General features: G+C 38.6%; 1 protein-coding gene across 1 annotated transcript in view; it reads left to right on the top strand.

The window, feature by feature from the left end:
* The window catches only part of RAD51B (RAD51 paralog B), a 355,720-nt gene that overhangs the window by 155,779 nt on the left and 177,894 nt on the right, over window positions 1-22,047 (top strand). The window lies entirely within an intron of this gene.

Below are 22,047 nucleotides of genomic sequence, written 5' to 3'. Positions count from 1 at the left end.
CACACATGAGCTTACTCCCGTGTTCCTGTAACTGCATTAAGCTTGAGAGCATGCATGGGTCAATCACTGAGTTTAAGTTGCTGGCATGCAGCTGTAAAGAATTGTAAGAATTTGCAGTTGGTCATTTCCTTATGTCCTAAAAATGTTTAAAAGTAAGATTAACTCATATTTCAGTGTGGGTGAATATTGTACTTTTACTGGTCCTGCAAATCAGTGGTTTAAATCAGAAACTTGAGACCTGGCTTGGTTTGAGTTCTTCTGCAGCCCTACACATTGCACCTCAGTGCTGGTGGAACTTATCTTTCAAATTACATTCTAAAAAATGAATTCAAGGATAAAAAAAGAGCTAAACACCACTTGCTCCTGTGCACAATGACCAATTAAATTCTGTCTTAACTCACTGTGAGTTTTCCTTAAATCTGTACAAAGACTGGAGAAAAAAATATTCAGCAAACGGTAGCATTCAGTCCCATTTCTTCTGGAGTTTTATAGTACCATCACTGGATCTTTCTTCTGATGGGCCTGGAAGGGACCAGAAGGATTTTGATACATGGGAAAACATCACTATGGGAATTACATTTGGCTTGTGGCATTACATGAAGCATATGGCTCACCTGCAGCACCTGAAGCAGTTAAGAGTGACCTGAGGTGCAAATGCTGTACCAAAAGGAAAGGCACGGGTGAGGGGACAGAAGATAATTTTAGAGTCTCATGCTTATATTCTAGTTGCAGTTCCAGCTGGGTTTCCTCTGGGTTTACTGCAGGATGTTTGAAAAAAGTGGCTCCTTGTTAATCTCAGGCAGTTTCTGTGATTGATGCTTCCCCTTAATCGTAAAAAGAGCACATTGGTGTTTCTGCTTAATTTGTGTCTATTTCCTGCTTTATTATTGCAATAATGATTTATTGTCTTAAATGATGGAAGTTTATAATCTGTTAGCCTTTTTTGGAGATTGAAGCTGGGTGCTCTGTCATGTGAATGAACTTCTTCACAGTGACAGTCTGCTCCTAAAATATTACATTGAAACCCAAACATAATGCAACAATAAAAGGCAGTATACACTTGGTGCATTATTTCTTAATTTAATTAAAACAGAGAGCATGAGCAGATTTTGCATGCTTCACATGAACAAAATTAATCTATTCAGGACTCTACTAGTCTTCTTTACACTAAAAAATTTTTAAAAAGCATTCAGAGGAGAGCAACCCAAATGGTCACAGTGCAGTACAGGAAGATGAGTGAAGAAATGGTAGAAAGAGGAAATGGCCAGAGCTTGACTAAAGGAAGGCTATGCTTTTACTAATTTGTGCTCTCCTAATATGTCCTGCTGTTACTCCAGTCCCTCAGGTAACCTACAGAATATTCCTGCATGAGCTGATGCCTAACACCAGGAAGGGTAGAAAAGACAATGGCTCAAGTATGAATAGCAGCACTGTTAACAATGGAAAATTTGTCACAAAGAAAGCAAACCAGATGCTACTACTGGGTATGCAGCCATGATTCTTTGGGAGTAATTTGAGCCAGTCTGGTACCTGGCAGGGGCTGGCACATGGATATGCAAGGCAGCAGTTCGGGCACGTTTTAGCTGAATATCCGGAAGTTGTTTCTGAGCACAAAATCTGTTAGGCCAGCTGTTCCCAAATGGTTTGGGTCTGTGCCTCTGTTTTTGGTGCTGAACTCACCCCAGCCAAGCCTGCGACCCTAAAGACTAACAAACAATCACATCTCTGTCAGGCTTGCGACCCCACTCGGTGCGGCTGTGACCCTGCCCGAGGTTACAACCCCGGGTGGGAGTTGTTGGGTCGACTGTCAGATAGTCCTGCTGGGGGAGCACTGATATGCCCCGTCCAGGCCAGGATCATCCCAACAAATGCCTTCAGATCTCACAGCAATTTGTAGGCCCCTGCCACCAGTCTGAGAGTGCAGCTTATTAGAGCTGACATGTCACTTTGGTACATCAGGAACATCTCGGGGATCAAAAGGTCATAGTCCTCCCACGCTGCCACAGCCTGTCTCCATGAGCTCTCCTCCCGTCCTCCTTCCCCGTCAGTTGGCTGGCAGCGAGCCCCGGCGCCCTCGTGGCGCGGCTCGCTCGGCCACGGCTGCTGGGTGGCTGCCAGCTGCAGCTTCTGCCCCCTGCCACCCTCTCCAAAACCATTCTCCCTGAATACCCCTGCCTTAACAAAGGGATTGATGTCTGTCACTCTCTGCTGAAATAATTCAAAGTTCAAAGTAATGAAAAACTATATAGGGCAATGCTAGTGGAGGTAGACTGAGTCTTATTTTATTATGTTCATATACCTGTGCATATGAGCACTGTTTTATGGATGTAGGATGCTGATGGAGAAATAAACAGAAGGGAGCCTTGTGTGATGGCTGGCCTTCAAAGGCTAAGGGCTTGATAAGCCATGCAAACAGCCTTTTTACCATAAAATGACAAGTTACAGATATCCTAATTAGATATCTGATTTTTAAGCTATGTTCTGCCATAATTTTAACTGTTGTTTAGCTGTTCATTTATAAACAAAATCAAAAATAGGTTTCAAATTTGTTTTTTTGAAAGCATTCATTACCATAATGGAAAATAGTAGCATATGAATAGCTAACTGATAGTCCAATGCCAGCGATTTGATAATTTACAGGCATAGAAGTTTGACAGTGGCATTGTTCTGTAAATCCAACAGGGGGAGGAGCCTGCAATAGGTGATGTATTTTTACTTACTGTTTTGTCAACAGATCCTGAAGGTTGCCAGTAATGGCAAGAAAGGAAGAGGAGAATATGGTGCAGAAAAATATTAAAATTGCCTATTAATTAAAACCTAGATTGCATAAAATTAGCCCAGAATTCAGTCTGCAAAGAGCTTTGTGTGGACTGCTTTGTTAAAGAATGTTGCTGGACTGATTTTCTGCCAGGCGGGTGCATAGAAAGCATTACACTGAAAATGAGAACAGCAAAGTCAAGTCATGGACTGTGTAAGCCATTCAAGTAAATGGTCAGGAAAATCTCACTGTACATGTACAGTAAAAAAAATTGTTTGAAACTTTGTAACTTGATCATCCCTTAAATGCTAATTACATGTCAGAAAATGGAGTATAAAGTCTCCTCCATCTGTCCAGGTTGGATTTGGTGCACAAAGGAGCATATCCAATTCATAGTACCTCTTAGGTAATCAGATTAATATCTTCCAAACTGAATTTACCCTTTTGATAGTGAGTCTTTCATATGCTATGTTTCACATATCACATTCTGTTGAAGCTCTGTGGCTTTTCAGTAATTTTCTTGAAATCTATATGTGGTATGTCTGCCCTCTTTTGAGCTATTCTTGGGACATGCATCAATTAGATGTGTTTCTGGCACTCTCTTTATGGCATAGTTTCCCTGGAGTCAAAAACTGCTCCAAAAACTGAGATCATTTGTTTAATTTAAAAGCAAAAGGGTATAGAACTACAATTTCAGGCTTCAACATCTATGTTTCTGGAGCTTTGAAGGAATGGGGAAAAAGTTTGATGTCTTACACACAAAATAAATAAATTCCTGAGTTCCTTTTTTTTTTTTTTTTTGCTTCACTTGCTTATCTTTATCTTCCAATTTTCATTCTTTTTTTTCAAATAGCGGATTTTTGACTTGTCAAATTTCATTGTTTATTGGTTTTTCTTAGTGAAACAGAACGCTGGATTTTGTAATTTGGATCTAAGGAAAAACTGTAAATTATGCAGGATGGTGCATAATTAAAATTTATTATAAGCAATCTGAATACAGAATTCTGTTTCAAGTGTTTGAAGTTTTTGGCTCTAATGCATTCTGAGAATGTGTGCTATATAGGAGGTCCTATATTTTTTCAAGTAAACTGAAGACTCCCATGTTCAACGAGCTCCTCCAGTAGAATTCATTTTGTACCTCAGATTTCTTCCAGCCTGCATCTGCAGTGGGCTTTTCAGATTTTGAAACAAGTCCTCAATGATGTTTGCTTGCTGCATGTTTGTTCATTACATGGGGTGGTTTTGAGGTGGACCTACTTTTTGTAAGAAATTAAACCAGAAATTTTGGTGCTAGCTAGCTCCATGCTGTCCAGTAGAGCTCAAAGCCATCCTCAAGGCAGAAGAATCTAAGCCAATTGCTGGTCATCAAGCCACAGCCAGAGTAGGGACATTCTCACAGGGAAGCAGATCAGGAGAGTTTGGATCAGAACAGGGTAGTTAGAGGGGGATCAACACCAACTCTTTTGAGTGCTGACACTGCTGTGTCAAATTATTCGCTAATGGGGACTTGCTTCTTAAACAAAAATAGGAAACGTTTTCTCTTGTGTGTTTTTGTGTGAGTCAGGCAATACAGGCCACTTCCAAAGATCAGTAGGAGGTTTTAATAATAAGCTGTATTGCATCTTGCCTGAGTTGTGGTTACTGAGCTCAGGTAATACTTAATCACAAGAGACTACAGTGGGCATTTCAGCAGGGTAACAGTTCAAATCCTAGCTGATGGGATTTGACAAGCTCATTTGTGCTGAAGCCTGAGCTGCCATATCTTTAATTTACTGTTGTTTATTCTATGAAATATGACATTTTATCTCCCTTTGACCCACAGTCACATCTCCATGGCAGTAAACATTTGCCTCAAGTAGCAAATTCCTGGGTCCAGTAATCATCAGCATTTGCTGCTGAATGATCTTTCATAGATACCATCCAACTCGCTTTTCCCTTGCTGTCCCCTCTGTTTTAACTTCAAACTGATAATGTTGGTGTTTTAAGATGTAAAACAAGGCCTGTCATGTTTGAGAATTATGCTGCCCACTGGAAACTGCTACCCACTGAAGGACGAGTGACTAAGAAGATGGGTCTGCAGGGGTTTTTTGAGCTTTAGAAGTCTGTAAATCTTTTCTTGTTAATGTTTGGTAGGAATGAAGTTTAGGACAAACTTTAGTGCCTTCAAGCTAATAAAGTGCCTGTCAGTGACCGAATCTGAATCTCAAGAGGAAAAGTTCACAGTGGGTTCAGCTAAAAATGCCAAAAAACCTCATGGAGCCTTTAGTTGGTTCTTTTGACTGTGCACAAGAATCACGCAAACTAGCAAAGACTGGTGATATTATTTTCCTCCAGGTTAGTATGAGCATGGGATCAACCTGTCAAATCCTTAATGGCTTTTGGCCAAGTCCTTGTCTTGGCTTAATGTCCAAAACTGCCCAGTTCTGCTTTTCCTGAGGGTGCATCTGCTTCTTAGTCAGCGCTGTGGTGGTCATGTGAGCTAGCGTGGAATGAGCTGTTGGGCTCCAGAGGGTTCCAGCAGCAGATGAGTCACAGAGGCAGAGAGGTCAGCACAGCATAATCTTTCGAGTATTTACCACACACAGTGTAGACATAGCCTGAGATGAACCTGCCTTGTGCTAAAATGAAATGCCTGGATGAGAAGATCCTATGGGTGAGAGGAGGTTCTGTCACCTTAGTGCCATTCTGACAGTGTGAAGGACTTGGAAAACTTATTTTAAGAGCTGTGGATTTTCCTTTGGGATACCTTGTTTTCCTCATTTGTTCTAACAAGACATTTGTTCCTGTAGGCTGAACAGTAATTGAAAGCAATTTTAATGATATGCAATATGTGCTCATGCAATATAGGGCAACTTGGACTTTATTACAGCTTCACCCAGGATTTGGTGATTCTTTCTAAGGTCATAGAAGACCATCTGCATTTTGGTGCAGAAACATGTTACACAAAATAACATCTGAGTTATTGTCTGGATATTTCCTTTTTTTTCTTTCTCACCATCCTTGCACCCTTCAAACTAAAAATATGTTGTTTTGCAGGGTGTTACTTCAGCTAAACCAGTGAAGAACAAAACAAAAAACTGTTTCTTGGTTGGCCCTGCTTCTTACTTCTACCTGAAATTACATGGTATTTGTCTTGCATTTTGCACAGGTACCTGTGGTAGTGGTGTGCCATATTCTAATCAATGATAAACAATGCCTTGTCAGTGGTTGCCTTGCATACAGTGGTGAGCAATTCCTACACTCAATGGTGCCATTGAAAATGTTTGAGAGATTGCTCTCCGGTTCCAGCAGTTTAATTGCTAATGATGTGTTATTACTTCAGAATTTAATAGCTGTTTCTGGTTATGATAGAGTTGGTTTAAACCTGCAAGTTTTTTAAAATTGCATTTGTTGCTTCCTCTTTGCAATGTGGTTTCCTCCTTTGCTACTTTCAAAACATTGTGGGGCAGGGTGTTGGGTGAGGTGACATGTCCTATTTACACTCAACTGGAAAAGACTGCGTCATGGGCACTTGAAACTCCGTGGGGTTTTCTTAGTTCAGACGCTCAGATGTGGCTTCCTGTCATCACCTGATTACTTACCTTGAATGCTAAAATAATCTTGCTGCCTTTGGTATTATTGTCTGAACCTTAAGAAGAGGACAGTTATAGATTTTAATGTTATCTCGGTGTGCTGTCTGTTGTGGAGCGAGCATGGCAGTCGTCAAAACATTGCATGTCATACGCTCCCTCGCAGTTACCCTCAGAAGAAAGCCTCTTATTTGTCTCATTGGCTGCCTCTGCTGCCTTTCCAGGCTCTTCTCCATCTCCAAGGACACAATTCCATATTGATTCAATTATTGAGGCAGTCATACTCTTGTTGACACACAGATCTTTCATTAAATCAAGACATCAAGACCTAGTGATATGAAGTCATGTCAGTGAAAAAAAAGGTAGGAAGCTCTGAGTGGAAAATATTTTTTACCCTTAGTCTCACAGAATCCTGTGATGCCCTGACTGGTCAGTATAAACTCTTCCAGCCAGGGCCTTGTGCCTTCAGTATCTGAGCTATAATAGCCCTGAGTGGTTGTTAGCAGTTAGTAAACCAAGACGTGATAATTTTGTTCTTTCATTTTTTTCTTCATCTGGCTTGGCCATACAGTGGCAACTGAGTTGACAGCAAGTATTGTTCCTCTTCCCTATTTCCAGCAACATTAAAACTTCCTTGTGCTTCAAGGTTCTGCAATCAGAATTGTGATAACAGAACAAATAGGCCAGGAAACAAAACTTGAAATGTTTATTTAAATCTCTCAATTCATCAGCCCTAAAAATGGCCCTGCCATGCTTTCCTGCCATTTCCCAGTTCCTTGAAATGGGCAACATTAAACCAGCCATATAGTAGATGTGTTTAGTTGGAGGGCTCGCAACCAGCTTCGTATCTGATGGAACTACAAAGTTCAACATACAAAATAGTGTCATTCATTGTTTATCCTCAAAGTTTTGGCAGAAATGTGTCAAACAGCAGGATTGCTGCAGCCTACCTGTTTGAAAGCACCTGGAGATTTGAGTTATCTCAGGTTCTGGAGTCTATGCTGAGATGACTTAAAGGGCATAAAGATTTTCTGTTTTGTTTTGGTTTTGGATTGTTTTATTTTACAGATTCAAGGATTAAAGAATCTGACCCTTCACATTAGGCTTCTGGAAAAATTGAAGTACTAAAAAATGTTTTTCTGTACTTGTTTTCTTATTTTTGAAATAACTCTGCTTTCTTCCCTTACCCTTCTTTTTTCTTTCTGCGGCAGTCCTAGTGTCACTTCGAGGTTCTTTTGTGTTTCCTTCTGCATTTTTCGGACTGCCTGTTTCTTTCTTTCCATTTACACTCTGAACACTACAGACTGCATAGAGCAGTTGTACTGTCTGTATCATCAGTGTTTTTCAAAACCTGGATGAGTAAAGGCCTGAGTAAGCTGGTGTGAGAGAGCTGTCCCAGATACAGGAGGTAGGATGAGAGACCTGAGGTCCCTTCTGCTGGAAATATTATTGGAGCAAATGATGCCACATTTTTGCCTGTTCTATACTTCTCTTTATTACTGTCATTTTCTAGATATGCTCTTCTATGTTGTGCTATGTTTTTTATACCTATTTATCAATTTATATACAAAATTACACATTTTGAGGGATTTCTGATATGTACTGGATCTATTAACTGGAACTCTTTCAGAAGACAGGGATTTTAATTCTCCTAATAGCTAATGCCCTAATTATAAATCTACTTACTTTGATGCTGTTAAATGTGCTGATGGTTTGAAGATTATCTTTTCTGTCAACTCAGGTTAGTGAATACTTAGTAAATTTTGAGATGGAATAATGCTGCTTGAAATATTTTCTCTTCTGAAGCCTTCTGTCTGATTTTAGAATCTTTTTTAGAGAACTTGAAGAAATTCTGGTGGTTTTTTCCCCAAATATGAACTCTGCAGATAAGATAATTCTTTTTCTCTTGAAATGAACAATGAATTTTTAAATGGAAAAGCTACTTTTGTTGGTAAGCCCCAGGCAGTGATAAATAGCATACACAGAAACCTAGGACATCTCTAATTTTGGCCTAATGAGAGCTCTGGCCTGCCAAATCTCTTGCAGTACACATCCTCTTGTAACTCACAGCCCACTTCTCTCCTCTCATATTAATCCCAGGATAACACTAAACTGCCAGTAAGTTACAGCCCTCAAATGTTGACATTCCTTGAATAAGTAACTGGGTGTAACATCAGGATGAACTTACTGTAACTAACCAGATGTAACCAAGGTGTGTTTAAAGAGACTCTTTTAAATTTCACCTCATGGTCAACATTAACATTTTCCTAGCACCTAATATAGGCTACATGAAAAGAATTTTGTTGCTTGCAGGGTATTGACAGAAACGACTGTGCCTTCTACTTACATCTGTAGTTGGGAAAATATTTGCTAAAAACTGACTGTATTTTAAAATAGATTTTAGTATTGCTGTAAAGCACTAAGCTGAGCTGTCTGCAAACCATAGTCTCTTTCCTCTTGTCCTTGTCTGTTGAACACAAGCAGTGGTGACACAAGCTGTTCTACTGCCTTATCAGTGTATTTCAGCTTTGATCTGGAGACTTCACATCCCATCACTCAGCATGGAAGCTCAGGCTCTCATTTAATCCTTTGCTGAGTGTCTGAAATTGTTGTGAAGGTCATTGATGATGTAGATCCTGCAGTATGCAGTGAAATTGGTAAGTTGGCAAATTCATGTTACATCAGACTGTAAACAACTGTCTGATGGTTGTAACATTCAGCTCCTACTGACCTGTACTGGATGCAAACCAGTGACCTAAAGGTGAAACATTTCTCCTACAGCCAGTCATTTTCTTGACTTAGGCCAAACTGATGACCCAGCAGTGACACCTGTATTTCACTCCATAGCCAAAGACAGAGTCAGAAATTCTGAGTAACTGCAGTTGAGAGAACACAGTTTTTTTGAACTTCAAGCCCTTGGGCACAAAAGGCTTGGAGAAGCTGCAGCCATAAGCTGGCAGATAGCCCTGATTTTCTGACCATCTCTTACTAACAGTTTCCACAGAAGGTTCTCTGTGGTTCCAGGCTTAAGGGCCTGTGTATGATGTGTGTGTGTGTATTTATGGATATATGGATATGTATATATATGTGTGTGTGTGTATGGGTGTGTTTATAGAAAGCCATCTTGATACTTATTTGTATTAGTTTGAGTTATTTCCTTGGTAGTGAAGAAGGAATGTGTGTGCAAGCAAAGGCTTTTGCTCCCTGTCCAGCCTGTCTCCCAGAAGGCTGACTGAAAGGGCAATCCAGTCTGTGTGAAATCAGTCACTGATGGTGGTGCTGGGGAATCTGCTTCTGGCCTCTGGATGAAGCATGGAGGAGACAGGTCACTGATAAGGAAGCATCGTGCTGTTTATGCCTTCATGGTTATGCAACAAATGTTGCAAAATGAAACAAATAAAAGATAATGTAACATGGTTCTTAAAGTCTGGCCTTTGGCCCTTGGGTTTTTACCTGATGGATCATAGGGGCACAGGGTAGGTCCATGTGTTGCACCCCTCTTGATTGTTTTCATTTCAGGATACAATCTGTTGCCCTAAAATGAAAGCTTCCATTTGTACTGAAGACAACTGTAAATGTGTATCACTAAAACTAGTTAAAATCAGTGTCCATATTCCCCAAAATGTCCAAATTATTTGAAATAATAGTGCATACAAGAACCCTGGAATGCGAGAATGCAACTAGTAGCTATTTTGAAGGTTAATTTTCAGTTGTGAATTTAATTCTGTGGAATGCTGCCAAATCCATTCCATCAATGTGATGGTTTCCCAGGCAATTTCCAAGATGGACAATGAGACAGAAGGCTTTCCCCTTTTTGACTCACAGCATACTTGCACAAAACTTTTATAGGACATGTACATGATATAATGGGTTATTCAGTTTCTCTCCTTGTCTGGTTTTTACCTCCTTTTCCAAGATTAGCCATCATACTGTGTAGTTCTACTATAGCCAAGTAAAGGCAATGTAAATCAGGGGAAAGAATGCAAGTTTGTGCATACAGCATAAGAAACAGCCTTAAACCATGATCCAGAGATTATCCAAGGGTGGGAAAGTAGTTGAAACTTCCTCAGCAGAAGCTGTCTTTCTAATCAGCTCTGACCAAGAGCCCCTTGATGGGATCCTGATATGCTTTAAGACACTTTCCAAATAGAAAGGAGGAATGCTGTTTATTTCTATACCCAGGACTGGTAGAATTCTGCTGGAATTTGTGTTCCATTTTGATTCTCAGAATTTAAGCAGGATCTAGAGATACTGCAAGAGACCACAAAACCCAGGTCATTGTAGAAGCCTTTTCCATAAAAGGCTTCAGGAGTTTGGTGTCAGTGTGAGACTACAGTGGTACTTATGCTTGGAATTATTATTTGGCAGTTCAGTCTTCTTGCTTGTCTGGGCAAATGTGTATGAGTGTGCAGTGACTGAAACAAGTGGTAAAACAGCCTTAGAAGGACACAGCTTCCTAGCAGTATGGGTGACAACTTTGGAGCAGCTCACCTGTGAAGCTGATATGCAAGTTATTGATAAGTTTAAGACCACGTGGAGCACCTGTATAGAAAGAGTCCTCAACTCATCTTCTTGAGGTTTAAACTTGGGTAGATGCTCACAGGAAACTCTGCTGACTATTTATGCAGCCATGAAAGGGGAAGGGAAAATGAGACTGGAAAATGAAAGACCAGCTGAATGCAGTCTATTTGTTATGTTTTATAGATGAAGGCATAAAACTTTTTTTTTTTTTTGTGGTGCAGTCATTGGGTTTATGAACAGTTTTGTCAGAATCTGGCAAAGAAATGCATCTGTGGAAGAAAGGAAGAACTGAAATCATCCTAAGGCATGAAGTAAAGTACATACTTATAATTCTGCACTTCACTAATACTTATATGTTTCTCTAGAAGTTTTTATAGAATATTTTCATGGAAAACTCTTCTTTCATTTTTCTAGGCATTATGCCTAAGGAGTAACTTATTCCTTCTTACTGATAGCATGTGTGTATACTCTTAGTTTCTGCATGCAGTGACATGTGAGCTTGGTGAGGTGCACAAACCATGTGTTCCTTTGAAACATGCACTCATGGAACTTCTGGGTTTCTGAGAAATGATGGTTAGGTGCAAATTGCAGTTTCTGAACATATAAAATAGAAATTTTGTATAAATGCTTGTTGTGGAAGAGCTTCCCTTCCTTTTTTACTGACTCTCCAGGCAGAAGTTTTCATAGCCTCTTGCTGGATGCAGCTTTTCCTGGCCACATGCTGCTCAGTCCTTTGTGTTTGTAGTGGAGATCAAAAGCATAGAAAAGCTCCTTTGAGCTGTGGCCAGTAATATTTACAAAACAAACAATCATTCACTGAGATGCTGGATGGCTCAGGAAGTTCTGCATGTTTGCCAGTGTGCTGGATGCAGAGGGCTCAGATGAAAACCACAGGTCAGATTTGCAAGATGTGTGGTAAAGGTGTGACTGCTGCCCTGTTTTGAGTGGAATATTCAAGTGGCTGATTGCTGTCACTGCCATTATAAAAGCTGTTCATTTGTGATCTGTAGGCATGAAAAATATGTCCAAAATAATACCTGTCTCTAACCAAGTGGGATTTCTGAATTGTATTGAGGTTATCAATGACTTCCACAGCTATAACTGAGTCTACCTTTGCTGTCTGGTTTTGTACAATTTTCTCTATAGGCAGATGTACATTGTTGGTGTGAAAAGTGATGATCCAGTATAGAAACAGGTCCTGATGAGATTAGCCACTTACATAAAGTGGGTTTGTATTCTTTTCTATTGCATTACATATCACAGAACTGTGTTAAAATATGTCAGTAGATATTTTGTGAATAATGAGCATGGTCCAGCATCCCTCATCAGTCTCAGGAACCTGATCAGTTACAGGAGCAGGAGGACAAAGAATGCATAGTCTGGGTTTTCCTATAGAAGACTTCAGATTTCTTTGCTTTGCAGAAATTGTTTTTGTTGTAAATATCTTGACAATAAAAACAGTGATGATGAAAACAGCTGTTGTAGCCATGGCTCTTGAAATATTTACCGATGTGTGAGTTCCCAGTGCCCTAGTATGGTCAGCTGGCAGCCTGGAAGTTGATATTCAGGGGAAAAAATATTATTTTTAACATAGTAAAGTAATAACAGAGGATAGATTGAAGACCTGTTAATGCCAGGAATGGTGGTTTGTGGAAATGCTTATGTAGGCCAAGTTCTCTCAGTGGCCTGCAGAGTAACTACACTGTAAACTGGTGAAGAAGAGGAAGCACCTTGAGAACACAGCCCAAATGCACAAACTTCTCTCAGAACAGGTAAACCCTGGTTTACACCTATAGATGAACATGTTGTGATACATTTCACAAATTGGCCTATTCTTTGATTGCTCCAGATCAAGCCTACTCAGTAGGAGGAATTGAAGGATCACAAATGAGAAGAGATGGAGTTCTCCTCTGTCCACTGAAGAGGAACTGGGTACTTCTTTCCCCAACATTGCCAAGCCCTGCTGTGTTTGGGAATGGGATTTAGATTAAAAGTGACCTTTCTTTGTGATGTTTGTGCAATGAGAAAGAAGTTATCTGTCTTGCAAATGGCATGTTCTTGCTACATCTGGCAAGAAAGCAGGAGAGTCAGCAAACAGAGGCTGTTGCTTGTGTCTTACTGTGAATTAGCATCTCATTTTTCGATTGGCTTCCTGTTATCTGTCAGAACTCTTGTGTAACTTCACTTCCTCAGAAATAACTGTCTCTCCTGAGTATCTCAGGGTGAAGTGGTGGTTTCAACTTCCTTTTGACTTGAGTTCCAGCTTAAAGGATAATGGCTCTTTCTGTTCTATTTGGTTGCTGCACTCCATGCTCATCTTCACAATTATTACTGAAATTGATGAATCATTTCCCGATGCATGCAGTGTCACTTCCATGTGTAAGGATAATTTAAAATGTTCAGTTGCTAGCTTGACTGGGTACAGATTTCAATGCAAGTGCTGTCCAGTTCTGTTATTATTTCACCTTTGTTTATACCTGATCCTGCTATAAACAGTACCATATAGAAATTAATCATCATCTTTGTCCTGAGGGATCTTTTCAAGAGTTCAAGAAGATGAAGTTGCAGAGGATAAAGCCATGCAGCACAGAATGATATATTAATATACTTTCAGAGAAAATGCTTAGTAGAGATAGTTTATCCAAATATGATTTTTTAGTTGTTGTTCTGGGGCTGTTGAAGAATTTAAAAAAAAAAAAAAAAAAAAAAAGATAGGGGAGTTATTTAGTAAAACTAAAGGGAACTCTCAGCTTACATTTGTAATGCATTTTTATTTAGCACCCTTGGCTGATCTAAAGACATTTTAAATTCCATTTCCATACTTGCTCAAGCTAGGCTTCTTCAAAAGACAGGAATATCAAATTTTAATTGTAGTTAGAATTGTGTGTAGAAACAGTAGAAACTATTGTGTAGTTTCCTTTCAGAATGCATATTTTTCAGGAGATGAGTGTCTGAACCAGCTGTGACTTTCACATTCCACCAACCTCTCCTAAATAAACACAAAGCTGGTTTAGTATATAATAGAAGAGATATCTATGTGCCTGTGCATGTGTATATACATGTAGATAGAGTAATTGATAACCACACAGAAGTCTGCAAACTAAGTCTTTTGCAATTGATCTATTGGGGAAATTTGGATGAATGGTCATTCCTTTTATTTGGAGTTGTTATGATTATCAAATATTTTTCAATCTAATAGTGAAATTACTTTACTCTGGGAAATTTCTGTGGTCAACCACTCATTGATTTAAAACAAAAACAACAAAACACCCAACAAAACCACAGAAAACCCCAAAATGGTCTTTAGAGCCAAAAGCTAAGCACCAGTAACTTCAGGTGCATTTGTCCGAGACAGAATTTGAAGATGGAGACACTAGTCATAATTCTGGGAGAATATGTGTAAACAATCTTGCATATGTGTGTCAATTAGGAAATTTCAGTCATTATCAATTCTTTAGCTGAACACATCATGCACTTCACATCTCGCCTCTTGTGATAGTTGCAATTCTAGCATTAAAATAAAAATTAAAAAAAAAAATACCCCCAAAAAAACCCCTTTCTATTGAGATCATAAAAAAAAGCTTCCTGGGCCCTGATTCTCAAAAAGCATAACTTCAAAATTTATTTTTATGGATTAAGTGTCAGGAACAGTGTCCTCCTCAAACACAACACAGTAAATGATCAGTGTCATGGTTGGTGGTAAATTATACATGGTAAATGTTGCTGAAGGAGTGACTTGTGTACCCTAAGGAATACAAGGATGGATCATTTCCCTTGTTGTATGAAGCCTTCTCTTCAAAAAAAGTAATAATATTAAATGATAGGCCAATCAAAATAAACCTTGTAAAGGAACATTTTGCTATGATTAGGTCTGTTTTTACTACCCTGTGTAGTATCAGGACTAATGACAAAGCTAGAATTACATTAGCACAAAACTGTTCAAGTAAGCTTTACATCTGCATCCCATACAAGCCTTTGTTAGTGATAAAATTAGTCATTTGTACATGCAGGGTATTCTTTTGCTCTCTTGGGTTGTAAACATTGGTAATAATAACCCTGCTGCCATTTTACACTGCCTAAAGCTTGCATACAAATGCTAGCTTGTATAAGTACCCTTCTGTTCTTCCCAGATTTGCCATTTTCATCCTTTTTTTCTTTCCCCTGCTTTTTGTTTAATCTTATATCCTTAAATTTGTTTATTGTAACTATTTAAATATAGATTTTTTTTTTTCTATTTAAATGCAATTGTCTGAAACTGCTGATCTCAGATGATGGAAAGAAATCTTATTCTGTATGATTATAACAGATTCAATGTGTCCAATCACAAAAAACATAATATCATATTATCTTCAAATAGATAACGAATGTATTTTGTTTCAGCACTGTTTCATGTGCTGTTTCAGTACTGAATGTTAGCAATGTTTAAAAACAGTGTCTTTAAAGAAAAGACAAACCAGCAAAAGTGACTGATCTTTAGGGATCTAAACTTCAGTTGTTAAATAAGTCAATACCACTGCAAAATGACTGGAAGTTTTCTGTTGCATATAAATCTAGTTTTGTGTTTTTATGAGAGGTGATAAGATCAAGCCTTCAAATAGAAATGGTTGCCATATAATGTCTTCATAGGTATTTTTGTCAGAGGACTAAGAAGTCAGAGGGAAAAATATTATGTTCATAAATACAGGCTTTTTCTAGCATTAGCATTAGATTTCTCTCTGTAAAGCACTTTTCTTTCTGACTCTGCTTGGCATCTTGTCAAATATGAAATCAGGGCTTATATTACGTTAATCCTGAGAAAGAAAAAAACCTGAAGAATCTTCAATACTGGAGTTATTACACATCTCTTCTTTTTTTACTCGTGGTTTAAGAGCTTCAGTTTAGCTAATAGGTTAGTCAAAATTCTAGAGTCCATCTCCTGAAAATGTAAAGGGTAATTTAAAATGCTCACAGGCAGATGCTGGTAATGATTCTAGTTCTGCTTATGATTTACCATCATAACAACTGTAGATTCTCTATTCCAGCCAGGGTTGTTGTGTGAGGGGGGAAAAGGAGACAAAGCTCAGTAAGGTCTCAAGAAGTGATTCTTTAATAGACATGATCTTCTGAGCACAAAGGGCGGGAAAGTCAGCAGAAAAGAATATATATATTGTGAACTGGAAAGAAATGGGTGTCTTTGAAATTTAATCCCTTGCTTTGCCCTAAATCTAAGTGAAGCTTTTAGCTTCCACCACATGTTTATATTGGAAATCTCTCTTTGTGCATATAGAGTTTGTTCTCTTATGAAATTGCGTCTCAAGGGAAGGATAATTTAAAGCCATTTCCATTTGTTATGTCTATGCTGAACTAGGCTATTAGGGGCTATTAATGCTGGATAAAATCAAAACCTACAACTGCCTTCATCTGTGGATTACAGAATCTGTCCAACAAATTGCGTGCTGATATTACCAGAATAAGGAACTACAGGCAGTTCCATGTTGGAGCCAGAACTGGCATAATTTTATAATGTAGCTAATATCAATGTTGTGCTGATGATCAATGATGTGCAGATGTGCCTCTGGCTTCATTTTATGGAAGCTGTTTTTAAAGTTCAAGTGTGATGGTCGCCAATGCAGGTTTAGGTTTCTAGGTTAGGAGCTCTTGATGGACATCCCTGGAGAAAACATGGGTTGTGGGTTTTGTAATTCTAGACCCAGGATCAAGTTATTTTGCATAATTACAGGTTCAAGAACAGCCCTAAGCAGAGGACAAATTGTACACTGTTCTTGAGAAGTAGCTGCAGATAGCACTGGAAGCTGGAGGCACATCACTAAGCTGAAGGTTTTCTTTCCTCTGTGCTTGGGCAAGAGATCATGTAATAGTATAACATTGTTTTTTTTTTAGCTATGAATTACCATTTTTTCATCATTTCAGGCCACAGCTTACAGAATTTTATGTCTGGGAGTGAAGAATCAGCACAATCATCATTCATCTTTATCTGCTCCTAATTCTCTCTCTGGCAAAGAGTTTTAGCTTATTATGAATAATCAGTACTTGAATAATTGTGGAAGTTTTATGAGTTTGCATTGGTTTTAAGGTGCTTCAATTTCAACTTACCCAAATAGAGGTTAGAAGTTTCTGTGGGTAGAACATGTAAAACCTGGTCCTGAATCCTGTAGATGAAATACAGTATGGAAGAAGGAGAAGGTTATACACATGAAGGATTTCATGTGTATGAAAAGCTTTTTTGTCAGAATGATGGGGGAAAAAGCAATCTACCAATTTCCAATCAGTGCTAAGTTGGTGATTACCACTGATAATGGGGAACTGATTTTTAACTGGCAGATATGGCTGTTGGTTCTTTACTAAATATTTTGTTTTACTACACATTTGGGTTTGCACTTTGGAGAGCTGTGTCCTAACCTTCACCTGAGTGTCCACAGGAGAAAGAGGGAGCTGCTCCAAAGTTAGTGTGGCACCAGTGGGGCAGCTGCAGGGTTTTACAGGGAGCATGTGGATGAAGAGGACCAGGAACAATAAAGTCAGGTACATCTCTAGTGTTGGCCACAAGCACTCGAGGAAATAAAGAACTGAATTAAGTCACTCACATATGTCTTCATCAGAACAAGGTGAATGCTGGTTAGGAACTGTGATCCTGAGTCTGTTTCCTCAGCTGCTCAGTGGGAAAAACTACTTCCACCGGCAGGAATTATCTAGGCCTTTATGCCATGAGGCAGAAAATATTCATTAAAATATCTGAAAATCCTTCAAAGACCTGTGCTTCATACTAATTCTGTGGTTTAATCCTGATTTTGAGCATATCCTTTAAATGACATTCAGATGAGAGCTAACTTTATGATTATGTCAGCTATGCTATGTTTGTGTTTCATGTTTGTAGATGTTGGTTGATGACACTGTACAAAATTCTTGAATTTACATCTTTGTAATTTTGAAAGGATAACCAACATTAGAAGGGGAAACTGTGTGTTTTATTAATCAATTTTCTTTTGGTTAATTTTTCTACTTTTATAATTACAGTCTGATTAAATTTATTTCTTGTTGCTTGGATTTAATTTTTTTGAAGGTGAAAGCAATTTGGACAGTAAAGTTCAGTGTTGAATGTACTGGGACCTGATCAGGAGACATTGTGCATTCCTCATTCTACATCAATAATAATTGCAACATTGACTTCAGTAGGAGTGGGGTTATTTTGGTTATTTTGGTTATTTAAGTTGTATGTTGAACCTTTGAGTTGGATTATGCAAAATATAGACATCAGTATCACTGTGATGCTTTCCTGTAAGAGAAATTTGGAAAATTCATGGAAGACAGGTAATTAAAATGGAATATAAATTGCACATAAAGTTAATCTGGAATTTTTTATCCAATTGTCTTACTCATTGCTGCTCATTTGTAAGTTTTGAAAATAATTACACATTCAACTCCTGTAAGTGTGTCTATTTAGAAACCAAAATTACAAATATATAAAGAATGCTCTGTTCTTAGATTCTTTTCTTTATTGTTTTCATTTGCTGGGCCTTTAATCAATCCAATACAAATAGTGTGGTATGTCTGTATAAGCTTGCACACTTAACTTTTGGCATTCCTCCATGTAATAAATTTGCCTGGGAAGGATAACCTAGATTATGAAACCCAGGGACTGCTGGTTGTATAAGGGTGCTGTGTACAATTTTGAATTTCTGTTCAAGGCAAAAGAACCAAGAAATTAATGAAGGGGGAAATAATCTTACCTCATGCTCACTCGATAGGGATCATAGACTTGAGGTTTTGAGGAGATAGAATAAAAAAGATCTTCTGCTGATAGTGGCCATAAGGTTGAAATGCTTTTATTCTCTAGAGAGCCAGAACTCATTTGCAACTTCCCCTCATTTAAACTCAAGACACTTTGGTTTCCTGTTTAGTTTGTATCTAAGTGGATTTTCTTTTATATTGTAGGTAGTTGTTTGTATATTTTTTGCTACGGGTTATTATTTTTTCCTTTAGCTGCTGTCTTGGGAATTGCCTGAACAGTGTTGCTTTATTGAAAAAGATTATGCAGTACCTTGGCTAGGGAATTCCAGAGGAAGCAGATACCCCATAAAATGAAAACACAATGTCTCCAGGTTGCCATGTGCTGAGTCTTTTAGCAGGGATCTACTTGAAGTAGCCTTGTAAGTTATAGTGGTTCATAATATCTGCAGCACCACTTGCAATGACAGAACATAGAGAATTCTTATTCCTGTTAGTGGGACAATCATAGGGAATCTTTGAGTCTGGCACCCAGCTGCACATGGTCATACAGTTTTTTTTGGTTGTTTGCTGCATTGATGTCCTCCATCACTGTAGACCAATGCAAGTTTGTTTACATTTCCTTTGTGGCCTTCACTAGTTTTTTGTTTAGCAAAGTGCCTGTGAGACTAAAATTTTTCTGAAGACATAAGTCTTCAAAGTTTCCCTGGAATTTCTGGTGGAGTGAGGAAGACTCCATTAATTAAGTTGCCTCATGTTAGCTGTTTTCAACAGAAAAGGCTGTGCTCTTTTCAAGTCAACTAAAAGCCTCCAGTGCCTGCTGCTGTTTCACTTCCAGTGGGTTTTTTCAGTGTATTAGCTCTTTTAAGCTCAGTTTTTTTCCTAGAAGAGAAAAAACTTTCTGGCAGAGTTCTGTTTTCATAGATCACGCAGATATTTCTTAGGGAAGCTTTATGGACAGGAATGGCAAAGATTGCACAGTGTATCATAAATGTTTCTTTCTGTGAAGGAAAAAAGCTGAACTGGCTCAGAGGTTTCTATTTCAAAATACAGCAGGTGAGTATGTTGCTAGGCAATGATCTAGAGGAGGAACTTGGTAGTTGCTTCTCACTAAGAAACACTTTTTTGCCAAGTTTAGAGCTGCAGCATTTAAACTCACCTGCTTCTCCTTAAAGGCTGATATACATAGCAGTGCAAGAAACAGTATGCATTTCATTTTGACTCCTTATGGGGCACACCATCGATACATTTGTGTTTAAGTCACTTCTAGACAAATGAGGAATTAGTCTCAACTTGACAAACTAATAATTGCATGTAATGCATATGTACATACCTTGTAGAACAGCTCCAAGCAGGCCAGCAGTAGGGAAAGGTTGCTACAAAGCTAAAGTGAAATATGGAAATATTCTCTTCAACCTCTAAGCAAGTGCTGTCATACAAGTGTCCATACAGAAAAAATAGTTCTATATGTTCATGAAAAATGTGGTCTCTTGCTGGAAAAACATCATCCTCTCTGGAATGCCCAACTTTGTTTTATAGTAGAGCTGAACTAATATTTTATTATGTTTCTGCAAATGCAGTGGGGACAAAAGTTAGAGGATGTAGGCACATGAGATAGACCTTAATTTGGAGAGAGAAGACGAAAGACCCCCAAGTCTGACCCCCAGGCCATTTTGAGTTTGAAGTTTGTTACTGAGCTCAGTGTATTGACCTAGGATGGAGAATGCTGCAAACTATAAATCTGGTTTCCTCAAAAAGCACGGCTCTCAAATCCCCTGCATCTGCTGAGAGCCTCTTAGCAACCTTGTAAAAGATCTGTTTTCCAGAGTGATTTGATTCCCATAGCCATGGGCAAAGGCACCCAAGCAGCTCTTGTTTGATTAAAAACTGAATTGTTTGCTGGTAACTGTAAACACAAACAGCTGTTTCCTGGAACACAAAAATGAGAGCCAGATTGGTACTCCTGCTGTAGGATAGAATTTTAAACAACCTACTAGCTATCTGGGAATATTTTCTTTGGGAAAATAATTGGGATGCATGTTAATAAATGCTGAATATAATGTGTATGTATTTAGCTCACCTTCACTCTGCCCTGATTATTTTTTATGCAAACTGATCCATCAGTCTTAGAGCAGAACAAAAGTGTCTTAGTTTGTTTCACAGGACTTGAAAATACAATTAAAAAAAAAAACCTTACAAAATCAATCAACTCTGCCTATTTTCCATTTTATAGGGACTTTGTTTTCTTTGGGCTGGGGAAAGAGGAAGACATTATTGGAGACCTTTTGCTGGCCTCACTTCACTTAAATAATTCTCCTTAGACTGGTTTTCTTGATTTTTGCGATCATGCTTTTCTACCTGCAGAGTATATAAGTAGTGTATAACTGTACCCAGGGATGTGGTCTCCTGTGTTTCAATGTTTATATTTAGCCTGCTTTAGTTTTCTTTGGCACTAGTTAATCTGAAGGTTATGAACTGTCTTTCCCATGTCATTGTGTAGCTACTGTGCTTAGCAAATATTATTCCATATATTGCACAATCATTTTATTTTAATTAACTTTGTTGTGTGTAGGTGCTTATTGAAATGACCCTCAGCAAGATAAATAGAAAACATTAGACAATTCCCTGAGACTACTAAAGGCTGATTTTATTCCTATTTACTAGTTTACTACTTTCTGTTCATTTGATTTTTTTTTTCCTTTCATTCTGAATGGATACTGAAAACCACTTGTGTAATTGTTGTTTGCCAAGAATATAGAACATGAAAAGCAGTATGTAAACCCCAGTTTTGTAACAGAGGTTTAATTTCCTATTTCTCAGATGCTAACCCATACCTCTGTACTGTGGTTAGGTTCCTAACTCTCAGATGAATTCCATGGATGCAGTGACACTTATGCATTTATTATATATAGACATTGCTTTCAAATGCACACAAGTCTTTTCAGAGGTATTGTGAAGTTACAGGACTAGGCATCTGGAGACCTGGCTTCTGTACATGGCTTTACCATCAGCTTCCTGAAGGACTTAAGTAAAGTTTGAAAGTGGAGCTTTTTACACAATTACATTGGACAGTGATAATCCTGTTCTGGGGAATAACAAACGTCAGTACAGATCTGTGCTGCTTTGTGGATTCTGCACTTCCCTGGTGGATTGTGAGCTAGGGCTGTTGAGGACTCTTCCAGCTTTTCACTTTCCTTGCTACGTGACTCTGTGTCCTGGACACATTTTACTTCTTTTAATTCAAGTTTACTTGGTCTGAATGTGTTTAGCAGTTGACCTGTTATTAGGGCAGCACTGCTCTCCCTTCTCTATTTTTCCCTCTGCAGTGAAACCTGTGGGTCATAACGACCCCAAAGCTGTCTTTCTGCTGATTCCTCTTTTATGTGCACTGTGGATAATGCAGCTTTTCTAGAGAGACCACAAGACTCGATTCATTGATGTTGTAAGAACTGTCAAAATCTTGTGACAGAAGCG

This window comes from Erithacus rubecula, assembly GCF_903797595.1.
Source record: "Erithacus rubecula genome assembly, chromosome: 6".
NCBI classification, from domain to species: Eukaryota; Metazoa; Chordata; class Aves; order Passeriformes; family Muscicapidae; genus Erithacus; species Erithacus rubecula.
The sequence above is the reverse complement of the archived record's forward strand: the minus strand, read 5'-3'. Positions and strand labels throughout refer to the sequence as shown.